General features: G+C 45.6%; 1 protein-coding gene across 1 annotated transcript in view; it reads left to right on the top strand.

Moving 5' to 3' along the window:
• Positions 1 to 11,879: 11,879 nt before the first annotated feature.
• The window catches only part of OSMR (oncostatin M receptor), a 69,952-nt gene continuing 66,785 nt past the window's right edge, over positions 11,880 to 15,046 (top strand). The window contains exon 1 of the mRNA XM_077281505.1: positions 11,880 to 12,104. The gene's annotated coding sequence lies outside the window, so the exon portion shown is untranslated. The remainder of the gene's footprint in view (positions 12,105 to 15,046) is intronic.

Genomic DNA, 15,046 nt, shown 5'->3' with positions numbered 1-15,046 from the left:
AGGCCGTCAGGGGACATCAGCGGTCTTTAGCGTCTCCCACGGCCTCTCACATTCAAGGCGGCTACACACCCCTCTGAGTGGTTGTGGTGGAGGGGAGTCTATGTCAACAAGCAGGAGCTCTTCGGCCGCCCGGGCTGGGTCAATGGCGCCATCCGCCTCCCCGGTGTCCCCGGCGTCAGCCTCCTTCTCCTCGGATTGCGGTACCAGCGCTTGGGGATGATGGGGTCCCTCACTGGTAGCGGCTTTCCGCCGACACAGACTCCAGAGTTGCCGGCATAGCTCCTCCACTTCCGCCCCAAGAATTTCCTGGTCCTCGCAGCCTGGTGAGAGTTTGCTCAGCTCCCATTGGCTGGGACCGGTGCAGGTCTTCTCCCCCTCTTCTGGGGAACCTTGGCTCGTCATCTTGCCAATCTGGCTCTGTCTCATGTCATCCAGGGCTTCTAGCTTCGCCCCATCTGCAGGGCGGTCCTTTTTCCCGCCGCCGTCCCAGACTAAGAGGCGGGCCTCCCTCGTTGATGGGCATATCTCCCGAACATAGTAGTACTTGTGAGGGGCTGGCTCAACCTTCGCGCCGTTCTTCCAACCTACTCCCACGATGACACGCCCCACTCGTTCCGCACGCCACATGTCACAATGGCGGTGGTTTTGGTGGGAATTTCTGGCGGCAATACGCAGTCTTTGCAATAAGTCACAGTCCAAGCACAATAAATCACAGTTCCAAGGTACACATGACCCGATTCTTCAGGCTTAAGTAGATCCTGTTCGTGACGCCAAGTTGCAGCGCCCCAGCTGTCGCAGGGCCGAGGGGTACCCTGCACCAGGCCTCTCTGTCTCGGTTCTGGGATTGTCACGGTGGCTAGACCCGGTCCGTGACCCTGCTGAGGGGCGCCCAATAAAAGGGTGTAGATGGTGATGGTGTTATGGTGTGGTGCAGGTCGCGGTGAATAACGAGGACACCAGGTTGCAGTCTCTTTACCTCTTTACTGAAGGCTTCAGGATCCTCAGTCCAGAATACGGTTAACCGGGCTGCCTGAGTCCGGCCGGTCCAATGGCACCTCCAGAGTCCCCTTTGCAGGTGGAAATCTGTGCCTACCTTCTAGCGCTTATGTGTTGTAGTCCTTCCCTGCTGTGCTTACGGGATAGTCCTCACAACTGTTGTGTCTGTTTCTCGTGTTCCCTCACAACTCGATTATGATGTTCTTCTTCGTCCCCCAGATGATATGGATAGGACGCACCCGTATGACGGGTGGGCTCGGAGGTCTTCCGGGACCCTAGAGTCGCCCCTCTCCAAATGTTGCCCCCTGTGTCTGCTTAGGTGATTTAGGTGAGACAGCCCGCCTAGAACTGACTGTCCTGCCGTAGGTTTGAAGTAAGGCCTGGAGCTCAATACTTCCTCTGCGTTTCCGGCCACCGGCTGCGCGCCTCAGTAGGATGTTGCCTCGTCTTACAGCACGACTCCTACTGGTGATTCTCCTTGTTGCGTTGATCTCGTTTCTCACTCAGCACAATAAACCTCGCTTCTTGTCCTTTCTTAGGGCACCGCCGCGATGAAGTGCAGGCGCGGTCCCGTAATGTTCTTTCTGTTCGCTAGGCCTCTGTCAGGATCCCACCCCTGACAGGGACCCCCCTGAATCTTCCCCCGCAACACCCTCTGCCACAGGATGTTGCCTGGTTCCAACCGAGTCAGCTTCTGTCTAACTTCCTATCCAACCCCCAGTTTTACCAGATTGTGAGGAGTGGCCTAATACAAAGCACCCTTAGCTCCCCCTGGAGGCCAGACTATGAAGTGTATTGGTGTCTGTGATACCTGGTCAGGTGAACTCCTTCAGTGCCATCAGACGTACCATCACTCCCCTTAGCGGCGGAGCATCAGTACTGCAACGACCAGGACTCTGGGGCGCTGCATATAGAGGATCTGTCAGCTCTCCTGTGTGATATAGTACTGTATGTTGAGGATCTGTCAGCTCTCCTGTGTGATATAGCACTGTATATAGAGGATCTGTCAGTTCTCCCGTGTGATCTAGTACTGTATATAGAGGATCTATCAGCTCTCCTGTGTGATCTAGTACTGTATATAGAGGATCTGTCAGTTCTCTTGTGTGATATAGCACTGTATATAGAGGATCTGTCAGCTCTCCTGTGTGATGTAGTACTGTATATAGAGGATCTGTCAGCTCTCCTGTGTGATCTAGTACTGTATATAGAGGATCTGTCAGCTCTCCTGTGTGATCTAGTACTGTATGTTGAGGATCTGTCAGCTCTCCTGTGTGATATAGCACTGTATATAGAGGATCTGTCAGTTCTCTTGTGTGATATAGCACTGTATATAGAGGATCTGTCAGCTCTCCTGTGTGATGTAGTACTGTATATAGAGGATCTGTCAGCTCTCCTGTGTGACCTAGTACTGTATATAGAGGATCTGTCAGCTCTCCTGTGTGATCTAGTACTGTATGTTGAGGATCTGTCAGCTCTCCTGTGTGATATAGCACTGTATATAGAGGATGTGTAAGCTCTCCTGTGTGATCTAGTACTGTATATAGAGGATCTGTCAGCTCTCCTGTGTGATCTAGTACTGTATATAGAGGATCTGTCAGCTCTCCTGTGTGATCTAGTACTGTATATAGAGGATCTGTCAGCTCTCCTGTGTGATATAGCACTGTATATAGAGGATCTGTCAGTTCTCTTGTGTGATATAGCACTGTATATAGAGGATCTGTCAGTTCTCCTGTGTGATATGGTACTGTATATAGAGGATCTGTCCTATGTGATGTAGTATGTATATAGAGGATCTGTCAGCTCTCCTGTGTGATGTAGTACTGTATATAGAGGATCTGTCAGCTCTCCTGTGTGATATAGCACTGTATATAGAGGATCTGTCAGCTCTCCTGTGTGATCTAGTACTGTATATAGAGGATCTGTCAGCTCTCCTGTGTGATCTAGTACTGTATGTTGAGGATCTGTCAGCTCTCCTGTGTGATATAGCACTGTATATAGAGGATGTGTAAGCTCTCCTGTGTGATCTAGTACTGTATATAGAGGATCTGTCAGCTCTCCTGTGTGATCTAGTACTGTATATAGAGGATCTGTCAGCTCTCCTGTGTGATCTAGTACTGTATATAGAGGATCTGTCAGCTCTCCTGTGTGATATAGCACTGTATATAGAGGATCTGTCAGCTCTCCTGTGTGATCTAGTACTGTATATAGAGGATCTATCAGCTCTCCTGTGTGATGTAGTACTGTATATAGAGGATCTGTCAGTTCTCCTGTGTGATATAGCACTGTATATAGAGGATCTGTCAGCTCTCCTGTGTGATGTAGTACTGTGTATAGAGGATCTGTCAGCTCTCCTGTGTGATATAGCACTGTACATAGAGGATCTGTCAGCTCTCCTGTGTGATGTAGTACTGTATATAGAGGATCTGTCAGTTCTCCTGTGTGATATAGCACTGTATATAGAGGATCTGTCAGCTCTCCTGTGTGATCTAGTACTGTATATAGAGGATCTATCAGCTCTCCTGTGTGATGTAGTACTGTATATAGAGGATCTGTCAGCTCTCCTGTGTGATATAGCACTGCATATAGAGGATCTGTCAGTTCTCTTGTGTGATATAGCACTGTATATAGAGGATCTGTCAGCTCTCCTGTGTGATGTAGTACTGTATATAGAGGATCTGTCAGCTCTCCTGTGTGATCTAGTACTGTATATAGAGGATCTGTCAGCTCTCCTGTGTGATATAGCACTGTATATAGAGGATCTGTCAGTTCTCTTGTGTGATATAGCACTGTATATAGAGGATCTGTCAGCTCTCCTGTGTGATGTAGTACTGTATATAGAGGATCTGTCAGCTCTCCTGTGTGATCTAGTACTGTATATAGAGGATCTGTCAGCTCTCCTGTGTGATCTAGTACTGTATGTTGAGGATCTGTCAGCTCTCCTGTGTGATATAGCACTGTATATAGAGGATGTGTAAGCTCTCCTGTGTGATCTAGTACTGTATATAGAGGATCTGTCAGCTCTCCTGTGTGATCTAGTACTGTATATAGAGGATCTGTCAGCTCTCCTGTGTGATCTAGTACTGTATATAGAGGATCTGTCAGCTCTCCTGTGTGATGTAGTACTGTATATAGAGGATCTGTCAGCTCTCCTGTGTGATCTAGTACTGTATATAGAGGATCTATCAGCTCTCCTGTGTGATCTAGTACTGTATATAGAGGATCTATCAGCTCTCCTGTGTGATCTAGTACTGTATATAGAGGATCTGTCAGTTCTCCTGTGTGATCTAGTACTGTATATAGAGGATCTGTCAGCTCTCCTGTGTGATCTAGTACTGTATATAGAGGATCTATAAGCTCTCCTGTGTGATCTAGTACTGTATATAGAGGATCTATCAGCTCTCCTGTGTGATCTAGTACTGTATATAGAGGATCTGTCAGTTCTCCTGTGTGATCTAGTACTGTATATAGAGGATCTGTCAGTTCTCTTGTGTGATATAGCACTGTATATAGAGGATCTATCAGCTCTCCTGTGTGATCTAGTACTGTATATAGAGGATCTATCAGCTCTCCTGTGTGATGTAGTACTGTATATAGAGGATCTATCAGCTCTCCTGTGTGATGTAGTACTGTATATAGAGGATCTATCAGCTCTCCTGTGTGATGTAGTACTGTATATAGAGGATCTGTCAGTTCTCCTGTGTGATGTAGTACTGTATATAGAGGATCTGTCAGCTCTCCTGTGTGATCTAGTACTGTATATAGAGGATCTATCAGCTCTCCTGTGTGATGTAGTACTGTATATAGAGGATCTGTCAGTTCTCCTGTGTGATCTAGTACTGTATATAGAGGATCTGTCAGTTCTCCTGTGTGATGTAGTACTGTATATAGAGGATCTGTCAGCTCTCCTGTGTGATCTAGTACTGTATATAGAGGATCTATCAGCTCTCCTGTGTGATCTAGCACTGTATATAGAGGATCTATCAGCTCTCCTGTGTGATGTAGTACTGTATATAGAGGATCTGTCAGCTCTCCTGTGTGGTCTAGTGCTGTATATAGAGGATCTATCAGCTCTCCTGTGTGATGTAGTACTGTATATAGAGGATCTGTCAGCTCTCCTGTGTGGTCTAGTGCTGTATATAGAGGATCTGTCAGCTCTCCTGTGTGATGTAGTACTGTATATAGAGGATCTGTCAGCTCTCCTGTGTGGTCTAGTGCTGTATATAGAGGATCTGTCAGCTCTCCTGTGTGATGTAGTACTGTATATAGAGGATCTGTCAGTTCTCCTGTGTGATGTAGTACTGTATATAGAGGATCTGTCAGCTCTCCTGTGTGATGTAGTACTGTATATAGAGGATCTGTCAGTTCTCCTGTGTGATCTAGTACTGTATATAGAGGATCTGTCAGCTCTCCTGTGTGATGTAGTACTGTATATAGAGGATCTATCAGCTCTCCTGTGTGATGTAGTACTGTATATAGAGGATCTGTCAGTTCTCCTGTGTGATCTAGTACTGTATATAGAGGATCTGTCAGCTCTCCTGTGTGATGTAGTGCTGTATATAGAGGATCTGTCAGCTCTCGTGTGATCTAGTACTGTATATAGAGGATCTGTCAGCTCTCCTGTGTGATCTAGTACTGTATATAGAGGATCTATCAGCTCTCCTGTGTGATGTAGTACTGTATATAGAGGATCTGTCAGTTCTCCTGTGTGATCTAGTACTGTATATAGAGGATCTGTCAGTTCTCCTGTGTGATGTAGTACTGTATATAGAGGATCTGTCAGCTCTCCTGTGTGATCTAGTACTGTATATAGAGGATCTATCAGCTCTCCTGTGTAATCTAGCACTGTATATAGAGGATCTATCAGCTCTCCTGTGTGATGTAGTACTGTATATAGAGGATCTGTCAGCTCTCCTGTGTGGTCTAGTGCTGTATATAGAGGATCTATCAGCTCTCCTGTGTGATGTAGTACTGTATATAGAGGATCTGTCAGCTCTCCTGTGTGGTCTAGTGCTGTATATAGAGGATCTGTCAGCTCTCCTGTGTGATGTAGTACTGTATATAGAGGATCTGTCAGCTCTCCTGTGTGGTCTAGTGCTGTATATAGAGGATCTGTCAGCTCTCCTGTGTGATGTAGTACTGTATATAGAGGATCTGTCAGTTCTCCTGTGTGATGTAGTACTGTATATAGAGGATCTGTCAGCTCTCCTGTGTGATGTAGTACTGTATATAGAGGATCTGTCAGTTCTCCTGTGTGATCAAGTACTGTATATAGAGGATCTGTCAGCTCTCCTGTGTGATGTAGTACTGTATATAGAGGATCTATCAGCTCTCCTGTGTGATGTAGTACTGTATATAGAGGATCTGTCAGTTCTCCTGTGTGATCTAGTACTGTATATAGAGGATCTGTCAGCTCTCCTGTGTGATGTAGTGCTGTATATAGAGGATCTGTCAGCTCTCGTGTGATCTAGTACTGTATATAGAGGATCTGTCAGCTCTCCTGTGTGATCTAGTACTGTATATAGAGGATCTGTCAGCTCTCCTGTGTGATGTAGTACTGTATATAGAGGATCTGTCAGTTCTCTTGTGTGATATAGCACTGTATATAGAGGATCTATCAGCTCTCCTGTGTGATCTAGTACTGTATATAGAGGATCTATCAGCTCTCCTGTGTGATCTAGTACTGTATATAGAGGATCTATCAGCTCTCCTGTGTGATCTAGTACTGTATATAGAGGATCTGTCAGCTCTCCTGTGTGATGTAGTGCTGTATATAGAGGATCTGTCAGCTCTCCTGTGTGATCTAGTACTGTATATAGAGGATCTGTCAGCTCTCCTGTGTGATGTAGTACTGTATATAGAGGATCTGTCAGCTCTCCTGTGTGATGTAGTACTGTGTATAGAGGATCTGTCAGCTCTCCTGTGTGATGTAGTACTGTATATAGAGGATCTGTCAGCTCTCCTGTGTGGTCTAGTGCTGTATATAGAGGATCTGTCAGCTCTCCTGTGTGATGTAGTACTGTATATAGAGGATCTGTCAGTTCTCCTGTGTGATGTAGTACTGTATATAGAGGATCTGTCAGCTCTCCTGTGTGATGTAGTACTGTATATAGAGGATCTGTCAGTTCTCCTGTGTGATGTAGTACTGTATATAGAGGATCTATCAGCTCTCCTGTGTGATGTAGTACTGTATATAGAGGATCTGTCAGTTCTCCTGTGTGATCTAGTACTGTATATAGAGGATCTGTCAGTTCTCCTGTGTGATGTAGTACTGTATATAGAGGATCTGTCAGTTCTCCTGTGTGATCTAGTACTGTATATAGAGGATCTGTCAGCTCTCCTGTGTGATCTAGTACTGTATATAGAGGATCTGTCAGCTCTCCTGTGTGATGTAGTACTGTATATAGAGGATCTGTCAGCTCTCCTGTGTGATGTAGTACTGTATATAGAGGATCTGTCAGCTCTCCTGTGTGGTCTAGTGCTGTATATAGAGGATCTGTCAGTTCTCCTGTGTGATGTAGTACTGTATATAGAGGATCTGTCAGCTCTCCTGTGTGATGTAGTACTGTATATAGAGGATCTGTCAGTTCTCCTGTGTGATGTAGTACTGTATATAGAGGATCTGTCAGCTCTCCTGTGTGATGTAGTACTGTATATAGAGGATCTGTCAGTTCTCCTGTGTGATCTAGTACTGTATATAGAGGATCTGTCAGCTCTCCTGTGTGATCTAGTACTGTATATAGAGGATCTGTCAGCTCTCCTGTGTGATGTAGTACTGTATATAGAGGATCTGTCAGCTCTCCTGTGTGATGTAGTACTGTATATAGAGGATCTGTCAGCTCTCCTGTGTGGTCTAGTGCTGTATATAGAGGATCTGTCAGTTCTCCTGTGTGATGTAGTACTGTATATAGAGGATCTGTCAGCTCTCCTGTGTGATGTAGTACTGTATATAGAGGATCTGTCAGTTCTCCTGTGTGATCTAGTACTGTATATAGAGGATCTGTCAGTTCTCCTGTGTGATGTAGTACTGTATATAGAGGATCTGTCAGTTCTCCTGTGTGATCTAGTACTGTATATAGAGGATCTGTCAGCTCTCCTGTGTGATCTAGTACTGTATATAGAGGATCTGTCAGCTCTCCTGTGTGATGTAGTACTGTATATAGAGGATCTGTCAGCTCTCCTGTGTGATGTAGTACTGTATATAGAGGATCTGTCAGCTCTCCTGTGTGGTCTAGTGCTGTATATAGAGGATCTGTCAGTTCTCCTGTGTGATGTAGTACTGTATATAGAGGATCTGTCAGCTCTCCTGTGTGATGTAGTACTGTATATAGAGGATCTGTCAGTTCTCCTGTGTGATGTAGTACTGTATATAGAGGATCTGTCAGCTCTCCTGTGTGATGTAGTACTGTATATAGAGGATCTGTCAGCTCTCCTGTGTAATCTAGCACTGTATATAGAGGATCTATCAGCTCTCCTGTGTGATGTAGTACTGTATATAGAGGATCTGTCAGCTCTCCTGTGTGGTCTAGTGCTGTATATAGAGGATCTATCAGCTCTCCTGTGTGATGTAGTACTGTATATAGAGGATCTGTCAGCTCTCCTGTGTGGTCTAGTGCTGTATATAGAGGATCTGTCAGCTCTCCTGTGTGATGTAGTACTGTATATAGAGGATCTGTCAGCTCTCCTGTGTGGTCTAGTGCTGTATATAGAGGATCTGTCAGCTCTCCTGTGTGATGTAGTACTGTATATAGAGGATCTGTCAGTTCTCCTGTGTGATGTAGTACTGTATATAGAGGATCTGTCAGCTCTCCTGTGTGATGTAGTACTGTATATAGAGGATCTGTCAGTTCTCCTGTGTCATCAAGTACTGTATATAGAGGATCTGTCAGCTCTCCTGTGTGATGTAGTACTGTATATAGAGGATCTATCAGCTCTCCTGTGTGATGTAGTACTGTATATAGAGGATCTGTCAGTTCTCCTGTGTGATCTAGTACTGTATATAGAGGATCTGTCAGCTCTCCTGTGTGATGTAGTGCTGTATATAGAGGATCTGTCAGCTCTCGTGTGATCTAGTACTGTATATAGAGGATCTGTCAGCTCTCCTGTGTGATCTAGTACTGTATATAGAGGATCTGTCAGCTCTCCTGTGTGATGTAGTACTGTATATAGAGGATCTGTCAGTTCTCTTGTGTGATATAGCACTGTATATAGAGGATCTATCAGCTCTCCTGTGTGATCTAGTACTGTATATAGAGGATCTATCAGCTCTCCTGTGTGATCTAGTACTGTATATAGAGGATCTATCAGCTCTCCTGTGTGATCTAGTACTGTATATAGAGGATCTGTCAGCTCTCCTGTGTGATGTAGTGCTGTATATAGAGGATCTGTCAGCTCTCCTGTGTGATCTAGTACTGTATATAGAGGATCTGTCAGCTCTCCTGTGTGATGTAGTACTGTATATAGAGGATCTGTCAGCTCTCCTGTGTGATGTAGTACTGTGTATAGAGGATCTGTCAGCTCTCCTGTGTGATGTAGTACTGTATATAGAGGATCTGTCAGCTCTCCTGTGTGGTCTAGTGCTGTATATAGAGGATCTGTCAGCTCTCCTGTGTGATGTAGTACTGTATATAGAGGATCTGTCAGTTCTCCTGTGTGATGTAGTACTGTATATAGAGGATCTGTCAGTTCTCCTGTGTGATGTAGTACTGTATATAGAGGATCTGTCAGTTCTCCTGTGTGATGTAGTACTGTATATAGAGGATCTATCAGCTCTCCTGTGTGATGTAGTACTGTATATAGAGGATCTGTCAGTTCTCCTGTGTGATCTAGTACTGTATATAGAGGATCTGTCAGTTCTCCTGTGTGATGTAGTACTGTATATAGAGGATCTGTCAGTTCTCCTGTGTGATCTAGTACTGTATATAGAGGATCTGTCAGCTCTCCTGTGTGATCTAGTACTGTATATAGAGGATCTGTCAGCTCTCCTGTGTGATGTAGTACTGTATATAGAGGATCTGTCAGCTCTCCTGTGTGATGTAGTACTGTATATAGAGGATCTGTCAGCTCTCCTGTGTGGTCTAGTGCTGTATATAGAGGATCTGTCAGTTCTCCTGTGTGATGTAGTACTGTATATAGAGGATCTGTCAGCTCTCCTGTGTGATGTAGTACTGTATATAGAGGATCTGTCAGTTCTCCTGTGTGATGTAGTACTGTATATAGAGGATCTGTCAGCTCTCCTGTGTGATGTAGTACTGTATATAGAGGATCTGTCAGCTCTCCTGTGTGATCTAGTACTGTATATAGAGGATCTGTCAGCTCTCCTGTGTGGTCTAGTGCTGTATATAGAGGATCTATCAGCTCTCCTGTGTGATGTAGTACTGTATATAGAGGATCTGTCAGTTCTCCTGTGTGATCTAGTACTGTATATAGAGGATCTATCAGCTCTCCTGTGTGATGTAGTACTGTATATAGAGGATCTGTCAGTTCTACTGTGTGATCTAGTACTGTATATAGAAGATCTATCAGCTCTCCTGTGTGATGTAGTACTGTATATAGAGGATCTGTCAGCTCTCCTGTGTGATCTAGTACTGTATATAGAGGATCTATCAGCTCTCCTGTGTGATCTAGTACTGTATATAGAGGATCTATCAGCTCTCCTGTGTGATGTAGTACTGTATATAGAGGATCTATCAGCTCTCCTGTGTGATGTAGTACTGTATATAGAGGATCTGTCAGTTCTCCTGTGTGATGTAGTACTGTATATAGAGGATCTGTCAGTTCTCCTGTGTGATGTAGTACTGTATATAGAGGATCTGTCAGTTCTCCTGTGTGGTGTAGTACTGTATATAGAGGATCTGTCAGCTCTCCTGTGTGATATAGTACTGTATATAGAGGATCTGTCAGTTCTCCTGTGTGGTGAAGTGCTGTATATAGAGGATCTGTCAGTTCTCCTGTGTGATGTAGTACTGTATATAGAGGATCTGTCAGTTCTCCTGTGTGATCTAGTACTGTATATAGAGGATCTATCAGCTCTCCTGTGTGATGTAGTACTGTATATAGAGGATCTATCAGCTCTCCTGTGTGATGTAGTACTGTATATAGAGGATCTGTCAGTTCTCCTGTGTGATGTAGTACTGTATATAGAGGATCTGTCAGTTCTCCTGTGTGATGTAGTACTGTATATAGAGGATCTGTCAGTTCTCCTGTGTGGTGTAGTACTGTATATAGAGGATCTGTCAGCTCTCCTGTGTGATATAGTACTGTATATAGAGGATCTGTCAGTTCTCCTGTGTGGTGAAGTGCTGTATATAGATGATCTGTCAGTTCTCCTGTGTGATGTAGTACTGTATATAGAGGATCTATCAGCTCTCCTGTGTGATGTAGTACTGTATATAGAGGATCTGTCAGTTCTCCTGTGTGGTGTAGTACTGTATATAGAGGATCTGTCAGCTCTCCTGTGTGATATAGTACTGTATATAGAGGATCTGTCAGCTCTCCTGTGTGGTGAAGTGCTGTATATAGATGATCTGTCAGTTCTCCTGTGTGATGTAGTACTGTATATAGAGGATCTGTCAGTTCTCCTGTGTGGTGTAGTACTGTATATAGAGGATCTGTCAGTTCTCCTGTGTGGTGTAGTACTGTATATAGAGGATCTGTCAGTTCTCCTGTGTGGTGTAGTACTGTATATAGAGGATCTGTCAGTTCTCCTGTGTGATCTAGTACTGTATATAGAGGATCTGTCAGCTCTCCTGTGTGATCTAGTACTGTATATAGAGGATCTGTCAGTTCTGAACACTAGAATTCCCTGGCTCGGCCGTCCGTGATTCACCGCCTCTTCCGGTATTTCCGCCCCCTCACTACTAGACGCTGGGATTTCTGGATACAACAGATGATTATGAAGGAAAACTATGTGAATACATTGAGAAGAGAAAGTTTCAGTTCCGTGCTTGGCTCTGGTCTCGGCTCTGGTCTCGGCTCAGGTCTCGGCTCTGGTCTCGGCTCAGGTCTTGGCTCTGGTCTTGGCTCTGGTCTCGGCTCTGGTCTCTTCTCTTCTCTTTTATTGAATCGGAATCTGTGGATCCCTCTGAGGATTTCTGGAGGACGGAGGCTCAGTGAGTAGATCTGTTGTCACCCGGGGGAAGAATGTGCTGACAACTCGGGTACAGCTGTTTATGTACACAGTGGTTGTCAGGCTCGGTGTGTGCTACATTCGCAGTTATCAGCCGAGGCTTAGACCTTAGTGATTATTATGATACTGGATTGGTGCCATAGTGAGTATAGAGGACGACCCGAAGATGTGAGACACTGAGGAGATGAGTAACAATGTATCGTCCGGGAAGGAATCGCGCTCTGTAACATTGTGTTCGGATACAGATGTAACAGAGATTGTCACATTTATCGGATGTGAGGCATCTGTTTACGTGGGACTGCAAATCTACACCGGCAGTCACTCTCCAGGAGTTAAGAAAGAACAGAAGCCCCATCTGATACATCTGTACTGGTAGTTGTATGGCGGTTCAGTGGTTAGCACTGTACGGTGGCTCAGTGGTTAGTACTGCACAGTGGCTCAGTGGTTAGCACTGTATGGTGGCCCAGTGGTTAGTACTGTGTGGTGGCTCAGTGGTTAGCACTGTATGGTGGCACAGTGGTCAGCACTGTTAGGTGGCTCAGTGGTTAGCACTGTATGGTGGCTCAGTGGTTAGTACTGCAGTGGCTCAGTGGTTAGCACCGTATGATGGCTCAGTGGTTAGCACTGTATGGTGGCTCAGTGGTTAGTACTGCATGGTGGCTCAGTGGATAGCACTGTATGGTGGCCCAGTGGTTAGTACTGTGTGGTAGCTCAGTGGTTAGTACTGCATGGTGGCTCAGTGGTTAGCACTGTATGGTGGCCCAGTGGTTAGTACTGTGTGGTGGCTCAGTGGTTAGTACTGCATGGTGGCTCAGTACTTAGCACTGTATGGTGGTTCAGTGGTTAGCACTGTATGGTGACTCAGTGGTTAGCACTGTACGGTGACTCAGTGGTTAGCACTGTAGGGTGGCCTAGCTAGTTGTTAGTACTGTACGGTGGCTCAGGGGTTAGCACTGTATGTGGCTCAGTGGTTATCACTGTATGGTGACTCAGTGGTTAGTTCTGTATGGTGGCTCAGGGGTCAGCACTGTACGGTGGCTCAGTGGTTAGCACTATATGGAGGCTCGATGGTTAGCACTGTACAGTGGCTCAGTGGTTAGCACTGTATGTTGGCCTAATGGTTAGTACTGTAAGGTGGCTCAGTGGTTAGCACTGTATGGTGGCTCAGTGGTTAGCACCGTATGGTGGCTCAGGGTTAGCACTGTATGGTGGCTCAGTGGTTAGCACTGTATGGTGGCTCAGTGATTAGCAGCTCTGGGGTCCTGGGTTCAAATCCCTCCAAGAACAACATCTGCAAAGAGTTTGTATGTTCGCCCTGTGTTTGCATGGGTGTCCTCCAGGTTCTCTGGTTTCCTCTCACACTCCAAAGACATACTGATAGTGAATTAGATTGTGAGCCCCAATGGGGGCAGTGATGATAATGTGTGTAAAGTGCTGCAGAAATATGATGGCACTACCTTATTTTTCAGATTTTTTTCCCCCTCTAAAATTGGGAGGAAAATTGGGGGGTGTTTTATAAGGAGCCGAGATCTTAATCAGCGCATGTGCTGCCTCCGGTGGCCATTCTCCTGAAGCCCATCCCATAGAGATCAATGGCTCCTGCCTCACACCGCTGGGACCTCCTCCCAGCCCAGGGCCCTCCGCATCACCCCACCCCTGCCACCGACAGCGACCCTGCCTCTTGTGACCCCACTCCACCACCACTGATCCCCCCAGTAAGCTAAATTTGAACTATAAGACGGACCCCCATTTTCACATTAAACATTTGTTTTTCATGTTTTACTCCTCTAAATTTGGGATGCGTCTTATGGGCCGAAAAATACAGTTTATAAGTGCGTAACATAAATAGGGAGACCCAGGTTTATATGTAGATCTTTAGTAGGTTATTATTATTATTATTATTAGTAGGTCTATGATCTCGGGCGGAGGACCTCTACAGTGTGTAGTAAGGGGCGAGCTGACTGGATGGTAACGATCGGGGTCTCGCTGGTGTCTCCTGCTATGAGGTTGCATTACAGCCATGTTTTAGGGCTTGTTCACACGATCCTTTTTTTGCTGTGGATCCGCAGCCGTTTTCCATGCAGGGTACAGTACAATGTTACCCTATGGAAAACAAAAACCGCTGTGCCCACTATCCTTTTTTTCGCAGGAAAATCCGCGCGGATTTGCCTGCAGAAAAAAAGAAGTACCATGTCTATTCTTTCTGCGGATTCCGCTCCTGTTTTCAACATGCACCAATAGGAAAGTGCTGTTGAAAACCCGCAGAGGAATCCGCAGAAGAATCCGCAGGAAAATCAGTAGTGCAGTTTTGCACTGCGGGTTTTCCAAATCAGGACCTGAAAAAAACCGCAGCAAAAAAAGGATCGTGTGAACATAGCCTAAATATAATTGCACCTGTCATTAAATTGGAAGGTTAGAAAGTGTTAAAATTTTCCATAAGATGATTCCCAAGAAGAGGAGGCGTCTGTTTATGTAACTGCGGCCATGTCTGAGGCTAATCTGCCCACACAGATCTCCACAGAGGAATTGTAGGTCCCCAAGACTTAGTCACTGAATTCAGGATTCTCCTTCAGTCCCATCGCCCTCGGTATAAAACATCCACCCCTCGTCCCCCAGTGTATAACATCCACCCCTCGTCCCCAGTGTATAACATCCACCCCTCGTCCCCAGTGTATAACATCCACCCCTCATCCCCCAGTGTATAACATCCACCCTCGTCCCCCAGTGTGTAACATCCACCCCTCGTCCCCCAGTGTGTAACATCCACCCCTCGTCCCCCAGTGTGTAACATCCACCCCTCGTCCCCCAGTGTGTAACATCCACCCCATCCACCCCTCGTCCCCCAGTGTGTAACATCCACCCCTCGTCCCCCAGTGTGTAACATCCACCCCTCGTCCCCCAGTGTATAACATCCACAACTCGTCC

This window comes from Ranitomeya variabilis, chromosome 1, assembly GCF_051348905.1.
Source record: "Ranitomeya variabilis isolate aRanVar5 chromosome 1, aRanVar5.hap1, whole genome shotgun sequence".
Classification (NCBI taxonomy): domain Eukaryota; kingdom Metazoa; phylum Chordata; class Amphibia; order Anura; family Dendrobatidae; genus Ranitomeya; species Ranitomeya variabilis.
Note: the sequence above shows the minus strand (reverse complement) of the source record. Positions and strands in the feature narration are given on the sequence as shown.